Genomic DNA, 14729 nt, shown 5'->3' on the forward strand with positions numbered 1-14729 from the left:
AGCCCTGGTTATTTTGATAATCGCTTGTTTTTAACACCATAGATGTCAGTCTGAGTGAGTTTTATGCTGTATGTCTGTTATGTTCAGGAGGACAAACAAGGTGATGGCTAAAACGAGAAGTCTATGATTTTGCTCCGTGTATAGCAGTATAACACACCGCACTCTGAATCGATAATGAATTATTTATTTTCTTAGTCTCTAATTCAGCTGGGATCAAAAGTCAATAAAGAATTACTGATTGCAGTAAGTGGGCATCCATTTGCCTTGATTTGTCTTTTACTTAATAAACGTCAGCGTAGTCCTTTTCCCCTACCCTTCTTTAATCAATCTGTAGAATTCTTTCCAGTACTTCATTTATTTTTAATGTTTATATTGCTGTATGTTCACAACAGCAAGGGAAAAAAAAACAAAGAACAAAATCTCAAAAGCAAAAAATAAATAAATAAATGAAACATGATTCAAACATTAGCAGACTTATTTTAAAATCAATCAGGTTACAAGGGTTTGGTCCCCTTCTATAACCTGGTTGTGGTCATGTCTGTGGACACTGAATTTGTTGTCCAGTTAGATCCATATATATTTCGACATTGACACAAGATTTGTTTTTTTACCTGTTTATAATAATAATAATAATGGATTGGATTTATACAGCGCTTTTCAAGGCACTCAAAGCGCTTTACAATACCACTATTCATTCACTCTCGCATTCATACACTGGTGGAGGCAAGCTACAGTTGTAGCCATTGCTGCCCTGGGGCAGACTGACAGAAGCGAGGCTGCCATATCGCGCCATCGGCCCCTCTGGCCAACACCAGTAGGCGGTAGGGTAAAGTGTCTTGCCCAAGGACACAACGACCAGGACTGAGATCGAACCAGCGACCTTCCGGTTACAGATGTGCTTCCCAACCCCCTGAGCCACAGTCGCCACAGTTTATGCAAACATATTCCAATTATACTTATATAATTTACATTCATATAATGCGTAGACTCTTGGCTTTCATTTGAGAAATTCAAGTTAAATGAAGGGTTTCAGTTCCCTTAACATGTGCCAATGTCTTTTTAAAGGGACCAAAAGTAATTTGAAAATTGACTCAACACAGTAAATCCAAGAAATTGCTACAATAGCAGGAGTGGCAAAATCTACAGTTTGGTACATTCTGAGAAAGAAAGTAAAGACTGGTGAACTCAGCAACGCCAAAAGACCTGGACGCCCACAGAAGAAAACAGTGGTGGATCATCGCAGAATCATTTCCATGGTGAAGAGAAATGCTTTCACAACAACCAAGTGAACAACACAGGTAGGTGTACTGATATCCAGTCTACCATAAACAGATGACTGCATGAAAGTAAATAAAAAAGGTTCACCACAAGGTGTGAGCCACTCATAAACCTCAAGAGTAGAAAGGCTAGATTGGACTTTGCTAAAAAGACATCCCCCCCAAATAAATCAGCACAGTTCTGGAAAAAGATTCTTTGGAAAGATGAAACCAAGCTTAACCTCTACCAAAATGATGGCAATAAAAAATATGGAGAAGGTGTGGAACAGTTTATGATCTAAAGCATACTGCATCATCTATAAAACACGGGGAGGCAGTGTGATGGCTAGGGCGTGCATGGGTGCCAGTGGCACTGGGACACAGGACAGAAGCAGCTTAATGAATTCTGAATTGTTCAGAGACATACTGTCTGCTAAAATCCAGCTAAATGCAGTTTAATTGATTGGTTGGTGTTTCATAATAAAGATGGAAAATGACCCAAAACATACAGCCAATACAACCCCGGAGTTTATTAAAGCAAATAAGTGGAATATTCTTGAATGGCCAAGTCAGTCACCTGATCTTAACCCAATTGAGTCTCTATTTCACTTGTTGAACACTAAACTTCAACTGAAAGATGCTAAAGTAAAGGCCTGGCAGAGCATTAAAAAGGAGGAAATCCTGTCTAATTACTTTTGAGCCCCTGGAATGAAGGGATTGTGTTTAAAACAAAATCAGAAGTTCCTGTTATTTTAATGCAATCTTTTTGTTCAACCTGCAGAATTGCAGCTGGGAGTCTGCATCCCTTCATCCACACTGCATCTGAGTGTGGATGAGGGAATGGAGGTCCTAAACGCAGGACCCTTGCGATAAACAGTGCGCAGTGGAGTAAATAACAACAACACAATTAATCCCCGTGAGCTCCCTCAACTCATGTGTCGTGTCTTCGCCCAACATGTCCGTGCTCGTGCTTTCTGCTCCTGTGTCTCTGCACTCCCCGTGTTCGCTGTTCTCCTGTACTCCACGCTCTTCCTGGGGAAAACACAACAGAAGCAGCCGTAAGAACACTCAGTCCAGGAGGCATACACTATCTGCACGTCACTATACACACACTAACTTGGAGTCTAAACTCAATCATCCAGCATCGGTGGGAGCACCACTATCCACTTAAATAGCTTCCCCACGAGCCTCATCAGTAGCAGGTGCATGGCATGGTCTTCTGGTGTGGCCAGCCCCCTAGCCGGGCCGCACCCTCTAGGCCTTTAGGTGGCTTTCACCCGGCCTACAGGACACCACCACATCTGCCCACACACATGCACACACCCACACTTGCCTAAACATACACGCATGGAATACACAAACGGACAGCAAGCACAGTGCACACATATATTCTACAAAATATTTTAAAAAGTCCATAACTGCTCAGGGAGCCTTAGTCGCTCAAGCCCAGGTACCTGACACTGAGTTGTTTTATTACAAATTCATTGTGCTAATGTGCAGAACTAAAATTATAAAAAAGTTGTCTCTGTCCAAATATGTATAAACCTAACTGTAGATAACCATTATTGGGTGATCTACAGATTATGTTCCTTTTTAATACCAACAGTTATAAATATAGTCTTTCACGTCTCTGTCATTTGATAGAAGAACAAAGAACAAACTTGTTTTTTTATAATTGCACCACATCACATCACCATGCCATGACTGTCCAGGTGGACATTTTTTGGACTGATGTTAATACAAGAATTGTGCGGTCATTGAATCACCAAAGCACAACTTTCAGACACCATGCAACTCCGCACTTGGTGACCCTGCTCTGTAATTTTATACTGTCTGCCACTTAGTGGCCGAGTTTCTATGGTTCCTAAATACTTAAACTTTACAATAATTGCGCTTACAGTTGATTGCGAAGAATCCAGGACGGAAGAAATTTCATGAACTCACTTGTTGCAATGGTAGCATCCTGTTAAAATGTCACATTAAAATTCAGTGAAAAATTCAGAGTAACCAATTCTTTCACGGATGTTTCCAAAGGCAGAATGCATGCCAAGGTGCTTTAATCTTTGAAGTCACGTTTCTTCAAAGATTAAGAGGTGTGGTCCAATATATTTGGCCATATAATATCAACATCCCCGAACCTTTAACATCACCGAAACCGATCATTTCTGTCTTTCACTGAATCTTTAATCCTCCAACTTTTATGTCATTAGCTGAGCAACTTCTTTGAAGGGCACCATTCAGTCGTGCTATTAAGTGAACTGTTTTTAATTGAATTACCTTCGCCTACAATTCCTGCCTGGGCACTGGTTTCTCAGGAGAAAATACGACGAGCGAATAAGAAATCTGCTTGTAGAGGAAGAAGGTCCTGTGGTAATATTACATTTCAGTTTAAGTCTTTGGGATAATGAGCTTAGGTTTAAGAGCAAAGAGCCAGACAGTAGTAGAGTGACAGCACTGGAAGAAGCTGAGGAACTCCAGGGATACAACTTCTTAAATCCTCATCTCTTTTATGTCACTTACTTAACTCACACTTGAAGTAGATACAAGCATGCGAGCAGAAAGACGTTTAAATGGAACATTAGCAATTTATCACACTTCTCTTCAGTTAAACTAGCTGAAGTTTTAAATAAAAAATGACAACTCGACAGTGCAGTGCATCTCCAAGGTGCATCATTTAAATATCTATTTTTGGATGCAACTTAAATATGCAGCGTTTAATATAAACCTCAACTTTTAGTGTACTCAAAATAGTTGACAGAAGAAATTTCAGCATCTGTAAGAATGTGCATCCTTATCAGAGGTCTTTATAAAGTCTTTAAATTTTGACCAGCCACCTGTCCCACATTGTGATTTTTCCCCTCAAAATCATGTAAGGTCGAGCACTTTTTACTCCTTCGCAGATATTAAATTGGTGAAATCTAGCTATTGAAGCTGGTGCACAGTCATGGTTTAAATAACATAAACCTGCGTTCATCTATAAGGCTTTATTATATGACATCTTAAAAAGTCATCTTGCCCTTAACTCAAATACAACCTCAAATAAACAGATCTCCCATTTTGTTGTTTACACAGTATGTATTTATTAAAAACCCCCAACTATGGTTAAATAGAAAAGTAGCGTGTGGAAAAGCTAAATATACCCCATGATTCAGTAGCTGTGGAGATATTTTGTCCCACTTTTCTTCAATGCTTTGCTTCAGTTCACTGAGTTTTGTGGACAGTCATTCATGCACAGCACTTGGATTGACGTATGGACGTCTGGATCACTACATCACTGTAATTCTTTTCTTTTTCAGACATTCTGTAATAGATTTCAATTCAATTCGATTTTATTGATATAGCGCCAAATCATAACAACAGTCGCCTAAAGGCGCTTTATATTACATATACAGTATATACAGTAGATCGTACAATAATAGATACAGAGAAAAACCCAACAATCATATGAGCCCCTATGAGCAAGCACTTTGGCGACAGTGGGAGGGAAAACTCCCTTTTAACAGGCAGAAACCTCCGGCAGAACCAGGCTCTGGGAGGGGATTTGTAAATGTGCACAGGGTCATTGTCACCCAGTTTGGGGCAAGTTTTCTCCACCACTTTACTTCACAGTTTGTATGAAGTATTTGTGCTCGTAGGCTGTGTTTGGTTTTTAGTAAATGTACAGGGTGGGTCATTTATATGGATACACCGTAATAACATGGGAATGGTTGGTGATATTAAAGTCCTGTTTGTGGCACATTAGTATGTGTGAGGGGGCAAACTCCTCAAGATGGGTGGTGACCATGGTGGCCATTTAGAAGTCGGCCATCTTGGATACAACTTTTATTTTTTCAATAGGAAGAGGGCCATGTGACACATCAAACTTATTGGCAATGTCACAAGAAAAACAATGGTGTGCTTGGTTTCAATGTAACTTTATTCTTTCATGAGTTATTTACAGGTTTCTGACCACTTATAAAATGTGTTCAATGTGCTGCCCATAGTGTTGGATTGTCAGTGCAACCCTCTTCACACACTGATAGCAACACCGCAGGAGAAATGCCAGCGCAGGCATTTAAAACTAATCTCTATGTATGTATCTTTTAGGGGCCTTTTTCTGGAAAAATAATCAGACATAACATTCATCATTTAACAATGCAACATTTAATCTTTTAACTTAAAGGGCTTTAAATGAAGTGAAAAGCAAAAAAAAATGTATAGGAACAAGTAAGCTAGTGCCTTGATTTTTAAAATGCATCCATGTGTGACATGCAGGATCTGCTCAAACAGACAATATAATCTCTTAGTAAATCAGCAGATAAGATACTTCTACGGGCAGGGCATCTGTCACACTAAACAGATGTTCCCACTAATCTTTTTTTAACCCTTTTCCCTAAACTATTTCTCTCCCTCCCCCTTTTAGTGCCAGCTAAGTCCAGTGTTTTCCTACTCCTGATTTGCTCTCACCTGCCACTATCAGAACAGCTGCTCAAAATGTAAGCATGCCTGCTGTTGCCCTTACAGAACTAAAGGATAATTTTGCATTACCTTGATGTGATGAATAAGGGTTTCCTTTCCTTTTCTGCCGCAGCGGTTAGTATAGTTTTTCTTTTTTTCCCCCCTCAGTAATGTGATTTCCCTAATAATTACAGCACTGTTGCTCAAAATAATGGAAAATGCATCACTTTCTGTGCAGCAGAGAATTTTTAAAATTATTTTTTGAAAGCACCAGCTGATGAAGGTATTAAAGAGCGTTCCTGAAATGTATTTTATCAATTAAGTGTTGTTAGGCACTAAATATAATATAATGTCTTTGCCTCCAATTATCACATTATTTCTTAAGACCAACACTGAATCTTTTGCTGAAATGTCAGGACAAGCTTTGTAGATATCTAAGGCAAGCCAAAAGTCACAGGCAATAACACCTCTAGGAATCAAAATTATAAAAATGCAGCATTTCATATTTCCACCTTCTACACCAACTCGTGTTATTCTAATTTTTTTTAACACTTGAAGAGAGGGGAAAAACATCAACAGGAACGTACCTATGTTAATGAAACAGCTTCAGAGTTTTAGAGAGCACTAATGAGACATGGATTGGCAGAGGGGATTGTTATGCGTTTGAAATGCTAATTAAATTTAGAACTGAAATTACAGTTGGGTCACATGACAATACCGAGATAGTACAGTGAAGCCTCCTCTATTATAAATGGAGTCACAAGAGATGAGCAGAATTAAGGTGCAACATGAAAATGAACAGCATTTTTTTTTTTTTTTTTTTTTAATTTTATTTTTTGCTGCCCTGGGCTGAGGATTTGCGGTTGATTCAAAAAAGCATGGCCAAAGTTCAAATCTGTGGCAGATAAGCCCCTTTGAAAGTGAACAGATCTTAAGTTTAAATTGGGCGGTTGGTAGGCTACTAAAAAGTGATTCATATTCATACTGCTTTGAGATAAACACTAAAGAGATCACAGCAGTTCCATTTATTTTTCGAGAAGTGAATACATTAGGGTGTTGGAAGAAACGCATAACTGGAATATATTCCTGTCTGTGCAGCTCCTTTTGCTGATGTGGGCATGTGTCGCCTCCATAGACAGTTAATTTTAGTGTCACTTTATCAGTGAAACAATGCTGTGTGTGTGTTACCATATGCTGCAAGCTGTAAACTTGTTTTGCTAAAACTTGTTTAAAAGATTGTAAACGCAGTCAGTTTAATAAGACACTGAACTTCTTATTAGAGTGTAATGATTTCAACAATATAGACCACCTGGGCAAGTGAGTAAAAGTTAAAATGAAAGTTAAGTTATTTCTAATCATAAACCATCTGTCTTTCTCTGCCGTCGCTGGGTTTTATTGTTGTTTTTTTAATATTGTTTCTTAGTTTTAACAGTCTGTACTGTTGGGTTACATTTCATTTTGCATAACAGCACGTATACGTGTCAAACACACGTAAAAATATAACATTAATAATAAAAACAAACAGGAAAAAAATGGTTTTTATGTCGGTATATCGGTTATTATCTATATGGTTGTGAAAAGGAGACTTCTTGTAATCATATTATTAAATTCCAAGTTTAGAAAATTAGAAAAAAGAACAATAATACAGTCAGTCAGCCAAGGGAATAAATAACACTTAAAATAAAATTGTATCCATAAGAGTCTCCATCTCTAACTCTACAAAACCTAAAACCCACAATATAAACAATTAAAAATAACAATAACGGTAGATTGTGTGCTGCCACTTATTAAGCTGATACTTGTGCAGTATGTATATTCTGGAATAAAAGTGTTCCAGATTACACAGATGTTCTGAAAACTATGTCATTATTTATTCCAGTTCACATATATGCGCTCTTTTGTTACTTTACAGTATTAAAACTGTGTATTTACTTTCTCCAAACATAGTTCACATAGTCACAATATGTGTTCTGTTATCAGATGGGCAAAGACAATCAACATATTCCAATGTCACAGACATAACCAATTTTCTTATGAAACTCCCTTCAAAATGATGCCAAAAAGATAAATCCATAACTCTCAAATGTTCCGAAAGAATGGTGTAATCAGCACTGTCTTCATATGTGCGCTGAATTTAGGTAAACACTACTAAATTTGACTAAAACAATACACGATAAAGGTGGAGCCGATCAATAACATTACAGAATGTTGGGGGTGTGTGATCCAAACTAACATGCTACCCGTAGCATGCCGCTAAAGAAGTAAACAAATATTTACAAAAATCTGATTTACTAGACTAAACAATGTTGTGTTCTTTCAGTTTCCGACCTTAATAACTAATCTATGCAATATATCTGGTGTGACTGCTCTTTTTCCTATTTCTGGCACAATACTAACCTGCAAGTAGGAAAGAAATTATTAGATATGGAGACATGGCTTGTCGTTCCTGAATACTCCATTATGAGAAAACGCTCTGAGCATGCGCTTCTAACTACTAACCATAGCCTCACACTGCCATCTACTGGTACAAAAATGGAGCGCCAGCTAAAAATATCTAAGTTTCTAGTTATAGCTAGTTAATTTAGTTAATTTTTCAAATGAAAATATCACTTACATTTAAAGTAAAATAGCTTAAATATAAATTAATTCACATAAATGTCATCACACATTAGTGGGCATCACACTTATCCGAACCGAAGATTTCAAGGTATCCACGACTTAAATCTGAGATCATTAGCCATTTCAGGAAACACTGGTATCAGAGTACAAAAGATGGCTCAAATGATTTCATCTTCAATAAAATGATCAGTGTGGCTTCTCTCCCAGGTGTTTCAATAAAGTTTAACATCCAGGCATCCATGAAAAAGAGGATTTATGAAGGTTGACCGAGTTTGAAGTTAGCAGAACGTTAGCTTGCTAGTTACAGTAATTCTAAAAAAAAAAAAAAAAAATCAGGGAAACCTCAAGAACACCCGAGATGATCTATCCACAACACCAGGTTAGTCATTAATATGCTGGATTACTCATTATGAAAAAAAAATGCTGATCGTCAAATTCATCCATCTATTCAAATCTTAATTGGCCTCAGTGTGGATCTTTCTGAAGCATTCAAATATTTGGTGTCTGGCAAACTGTGAGCTGTAGGCTGTAGTAACATCATAAGGATTTAAAACTGAGCTTAAAGATGCAATGCACAGGAATTGTGCTAATAAACAGCCAGAGAAGCCTACAGTGATCACAGATTGTTTTTAGGGGCTTGTTCACATTAAATAAAGCAAGATGCAAAGCATTAAAAGACTTTAAAAAGATAGCCTTGAACAGAGTAGGAGTTTGGACCCAGAAGCAGCCAAGTGCCCCAATTATACCACATCAAAATGCAAAGGGAACTGACAAGCCTACAATAATCTACATCTTTTACACAGAGAATCATTTACACAAAAAGCTCAACTTTTCAAATGATTGTCTTTATGAATCAAGCAAAGTTATTTAAAAACCTAAAGGTTCATGGAAACTAGACGAATACAAACTTTTTGACGTGGTGTCTAACTGGGACTTACTTTTTAGGCTCAAAAGTGATTTAAAAAAATTTACACAAGTTAGTTTTCTTTGGAAAGGAAGCAAAAAATATTTGAAAAGAAATTGTAGTTAAGCGAAGGACAAGGTCAGTCAGTTTGTTATGATTTTAAATATGTTAGATAAGGAAAGAGCAGATGAGTAGTTGAAAACTAGGTCACTGCAGAAGCTAAGAATAGCAGGTAATAGTTGAGGACACACAAAAAAGCTAAAATGAACGGGAATGAAAAAAGTAAAGAAAGAAAGGTCAATACTAAATTGAAGTGAAAGATTTTCTAGCTCTAATAAATGGCTGTCCATGATTATCTTTAATAAGAAATCACAGTGTAGGACTGAGCCACAAAACAGTTTTTGTTTTGTTTTTTCCGATGCCGACTGCAACAATTACACTCTGTGGGGGAAAGGGAGCGGGATTTAATAGATGACAATAGCATCTTAAAAAGAAATGACAGCCTTGCTTGCAGATTAATTTTAGACCCCCCGGTGCAGCTTTGTCAAGCGGAACAGCATCTGCCCTACCCGAAGAGCCTCTGCATGGATTCAGCTCACCATTGGCCGTACATTCAGGCAACACGGGTCAACTTCCCACCTTGTCAATGGGAATTTGATGGGCACTTATGATGACTGATGCTGCTGTCAGGTCAAATTAGCATGACACGAATGTGATGTTGATGAGTCTTTTTAATAGTTTCTAGTGGTTTCAGAAACTTTGAACTATAAGTGAATATTTAAGCAGAGCTGTTGTCTTGCAATGAGCTAAATGATGAGAGTAGATCCATCCATGATGCAAAGCTTTCATTGCATCACATCTAAAACCAGGATGACTTGAGATTTGTAACAGGGCATGTTGTTCTACTGTAAGCAAACATCAGAAGAGGCAACGTGGTTATATTGAGATGAACACTGTCAGTAACAATACACAGTTATCATGACTTATCAGATGAAGCAATGACTTTGTTGTATTTTCCAATTTCGGTGAGCTCATTTAAATTGTAGCCTTAGTTCCTATTCTTTGCTGACAGGAGTGACTCCCTGTGTGTTCTTCTGCTGCTGTAACTGTAGCTGTAGGTTTGATGTTCAGAGATTCTTTTCTACGTTCTTTGGTTGTAAGAAGTGGTTATTTGCACTACTGTTGCCTTCCTATCAACTTGTAGTAGTCTGGCCATTCTTTTTCTGACATCTGACATTTTCACCCAGAGAACTGCCTTTCACTGGATATATTCGGACCATTTTCTATAAACCTTAAAAATGATGCTGTGGGAAACTTCAGTATATCAGCAGTTTCTAAAATACCCAAAACAGTCTAGCACCAACAACCATGCTAAATTCAGAATAATTTACATCACCTTTCTTGTTCACTCTGATCCTCAGTTTAGCTGTCCTGAAGTTCAGCAGATCAGCTCGACTTAAATGTGTAAATGTATTGAGGTCCTGTCAGGTGATTGGCCATAGTAGACTTTCAAACATGACAACCTGAAATCATATTTTAACATAATGCAACACCGATAAGTCAGATAAAACCAACAGTAAAAAAAATGAACACTACTGTATCCACACTAAGCCAATCAGTGACAGCAACTTATCAGTCTGTTAACTGTTATTTTTTTATTTTTATGTTTCCCGTGAACTCCAGAAAGCCTCATTGTTTGTTGAGTTTTAACTTTTCAGTTGACTAGCAGATTAAATAAGAAGGAAATAACAACCCCAATTGGGGATAAGCACATCTACGTTTTCCAGAAATACTGCTCAGCCCCTCAGGGGACATAAATTCTGCAGCAGTAGATGCGCCAGAGCCTATGAGACCACACATCTCTTCTCCGTTTTCGTAACAAGAAGAAGCAGCTACCTGCCATTCTAATTGCATTTCTCACTTTCGACTAATCGCAGAAGACACAGTGGCCCTCTGGGCAGCCAGCCAGCTGGAGCAGAAGGACACTGTATGTCAAATTTATTCCCTGGCAACATAAAAACACTGCAGTAGCACAGAAAACTCCCCCTTGAAAACAGAATGTGTTAATTCCATCGCAGGTTTATTGTGATTTGGTTTTTCACAGGAGTCCCTTTGTACGCATTTACAAGGTCTGAAAGGAGGAAGGACAAGTAATTGTGAGGTGAAGATTTTGAGCAGTTGAACGTAACACATCAGTCTTGTCATCTTCCTTTTCAGTGTCATATTTTTTAATAGCAAAACCTGAAGTAACACAGTAAGGAATCCAGTGAGTGTATAAGTGAGAGAAAGTAATTAAAAATTTTCACTGAGACATGCTAATTCAACGTGTGACCCTGTTCTTGGTTTTGTTGTTGCTTAATAGGCAGTATTAATCTAACCGTTTGGAACTGTGTGTGGTTAGAATAAGAATCATTGAAGAAGCCTTGAAGCAATAGCTCTGACTAAAGCTTTATAAAAACCATAACTATCGGAGAGGACTTTCTCTGTTAACTTCTATGGTGTTTTGTGGAATGTCTGTAGTTTTCAGTTTAAAATTGGATATTCACAGATTTTTAAAGGTTTTTCATGCTAAAATTAAGTTATGCTTTAAGAAAATAAAGCCATTAATACATTATATCACTACTTTCTACAGTTAATTAAGGGGATGAACAATTGAGTCCAGTCTCATTTATGGTGTGTCAATTCAGACCACAAAGTTTCTCAAGGTGCTTTCTTTTGTATCGAGATTAACCAAATGATGCCCTGACACCGGGGATGGAAAATGATCATTTAAGAAGATAAGATAAGATAAGATAACCTTTATTAGTCCCACACGTGGGAAATTTGTTTTGTCACAGCAGAAGAAAGAGAGGTCTATGTCAGAACCAGGCTAAAGGAGGGACAGACGTCTGCAGCAACTGGCTGAGGTAAGAGAAAAATGAAGACAACAATCGACATGCAGAAATGCTGCAAACATGAATGCATATAAATACATGCGTCCTTCACAATTACAACCTATTGTACTATAACTAAGGGATGGTTCAGGCTCCCCAAGAGAGTCGGGATCCACCTGAAAGCTATGCCGACTATTCTACTTTTGAGTGGAGCTCGGTAATTAGTTGGATTTTAAACTTAAAAGGTTTCTATAGGCTCGCCCAGTCCAGTGGCACACATCAGATGCTTGTCCTCTTTGAGTGTAGCCAGTTCCTGTCATGCAGGTCCTTGAGGGAAGCCAGTCTGCTCCCCACGGGGCTTTTCTTGTCTCAGTCTACAACACAGATATCCCAAGATGGTGACAAGCCTTCAGTGATTTTTGTGAGAAGAGGTTTATTATTCAATTCTCCAACTAGTCAGGGCTTTAATTATATTTTCAGGTAAATAAAGACTATATTTTCAATCTAAATACCTGGTGTGCATTAAGTTCATGAATATTCATGTTAAAGAATTGAGATTACATTAAGAACCACAGTTAAGCACTTGTACGTTTTGCCTTTATTGTGTAAAATGCTCTGAGACAATTGTAAAATTGAATCATTTTTGGGATAATATGGTATTGCAAGTTGGTAAAATATAAGCAGGTGTGGAGAAGCATTTTTATGCCACTTGAGCGGACATTGCATAACATAATATTTGCTATGAGCAGCCTTTGCCTTTAAAATTGCTCCAGTTTTCTGTTTTCAACCTACATAAAGGCAGGTAGGTGGTGGAAAACTTGCCACAGCTGTTCTGTGGATTTAGGTTGTTTCAATTCCTTGTGTCTCTTCATGTAATCCAGACTGACTCAATGATGTTGAGATCAGGGCTCTGTGGGGACCATGCCATCTGTTGCAGGACTCCTTGTTCTTTTTACCACTGAATGTAGTTCTGACTCTAGCTGGCTGTTTAAGGTTTCTGTTTTATGCTGCAAAGTGAATTTGAGAAAACTCTTCTGTCTTCTTGGTGTTACTAGATAGATATAAAACATTTGAAGCAGCTACATTTTCACTTATGACTATAAGAGAGATAATTGTGTTAATGTTTTAATGTAAGATGACAATGATCAAAGTGGATTTTATGCTATGCAGTTGCTAGAGTTGTATCTAAATCTTCTTTGAGAGACCATAGGATTAAAAAAAAAAGTTTCATTACTGTGGTCAGCAATCGATAATCAACTAAATGATTCAATTCAGTAAAGCCATTATCTTTCATGCCGGATTAGCCCAAAGATGACTTTTTTCTTTTAAAGGGAATTTGAAGTCCCTAGGCTTTGGTATTAAAAAAAATAAAAATGGCCATCTGAATCAATGTTTCTGACATCTGTGTCCATCGGGCACTTCATGGCGCTATATGTATTAATGGAGTTTGTTTGCCTCACAGCGCTTTTCATTTTCCAGCTGTGATTGTCACACACTGGTGTTGCTGCCTGTTTGCGATGTGCTGATAGGACAGATCTGAGACAGATATCTCCCCCAACCGCATGCCTGAGAGACTGATCCACACAGCAGCTCGGAAGGGCTCGCCCTGCAACCTCATAAATGCTGGTCTTGCACAGGCATCATGGGTGGAGTTATCTCTCCACTGTAAATATGCCCCAATGTGCCCGATCTCTACATTCAACAGATAGTGCATATACATTGGTTGCAAGTGAACCCAGCGCTTTAGGGTTTAATTATTTTTTTGTCTGTTCTGGGTCTATCTCTGTAGAAATTATGTTTCCAAGCAAAATAATGGATTGCATTTATATAGTGCTTTTCGGGGCCCTCAAAGCGCTGTACAATTCCACTATTCATTCACTTTCACATTCACACACTGGTGGAGGCAGCTACAGTTGTAGCCACAGCTGCCCTGGGATATATCGCGCTGCACTGACATATCGCGCCATCGGCCCCTCTGGCCATCACCAGTAGGCAGTAGGTGAAGTGTCTTGCCCAAGGACACAACGACCGAGACTGTCTGAGCCACGATCGCCCCAAACACTGTTATCACATTACAGTGTGCAGATTGCTAACCTTATAAATGATACAAAAGGCTACAGTAAATTAATTGGACGGATGGACAATGGAGGCAAGCTGTGTGTATGGTTTTTCGTTTTTCTTTTTTCAATAATTAATCTTGTAGGAAATATCTAAGCAAGTATTCTTAGGCTGCTCATTATTCTCCTAATCAAAAGTCATGACAATCAGTTAAGAAGTGGTTCACCCTTAGCTAGTCTCGTCATTTAACAGTCAACCTATCATGAGTAAATTTTTCAAATTATGGCGATCATTAGTCCTCTGTAGACAAGCTTTAATCTTGTGGGTGGTTTTTAAATCTATTGTGCATGCGGGTCCTCTGGCCCCTAATGATCTTCATGCTAGCACCTGTTTGATGTCAGTGTTTTCAGCAATGTAGGGATGTTCTATGCAAATCATTCCTAAGCTAATTAAATGGGGGAAAAAACATATTCCTAAGCAAACACTCAAAAAAGTTAACTCCACAGTAGCCACTGTGTCTTCCTTACCAGTGACTGTTAGTTTTTACTGCTGTCTGCATATGAAAACATTTGTGTATGTGCG

The sequence above is a fragment of the Aulonocara sp. 'chitande type north' Nkhata Bay genome, linkage group LG9, assembly GCF_057382095.1.
Source record: "Aulonocara sp. 'chitande type north' Nkhata Bay isolate Kocher_YH1m ecotype deep benthic linkage group LG9, A_spYH_male_GT1.1, whole genome shotgun sequence".
Taxonomy (NCBI): domain Eukaryota; kingdom Metazoa; phylum Chordata; class Actinopteri; order Cichliformes; family Cichlidae; genus Aulonocara; species Aulonocara sp. 'chitande type north' Nkhata Bay.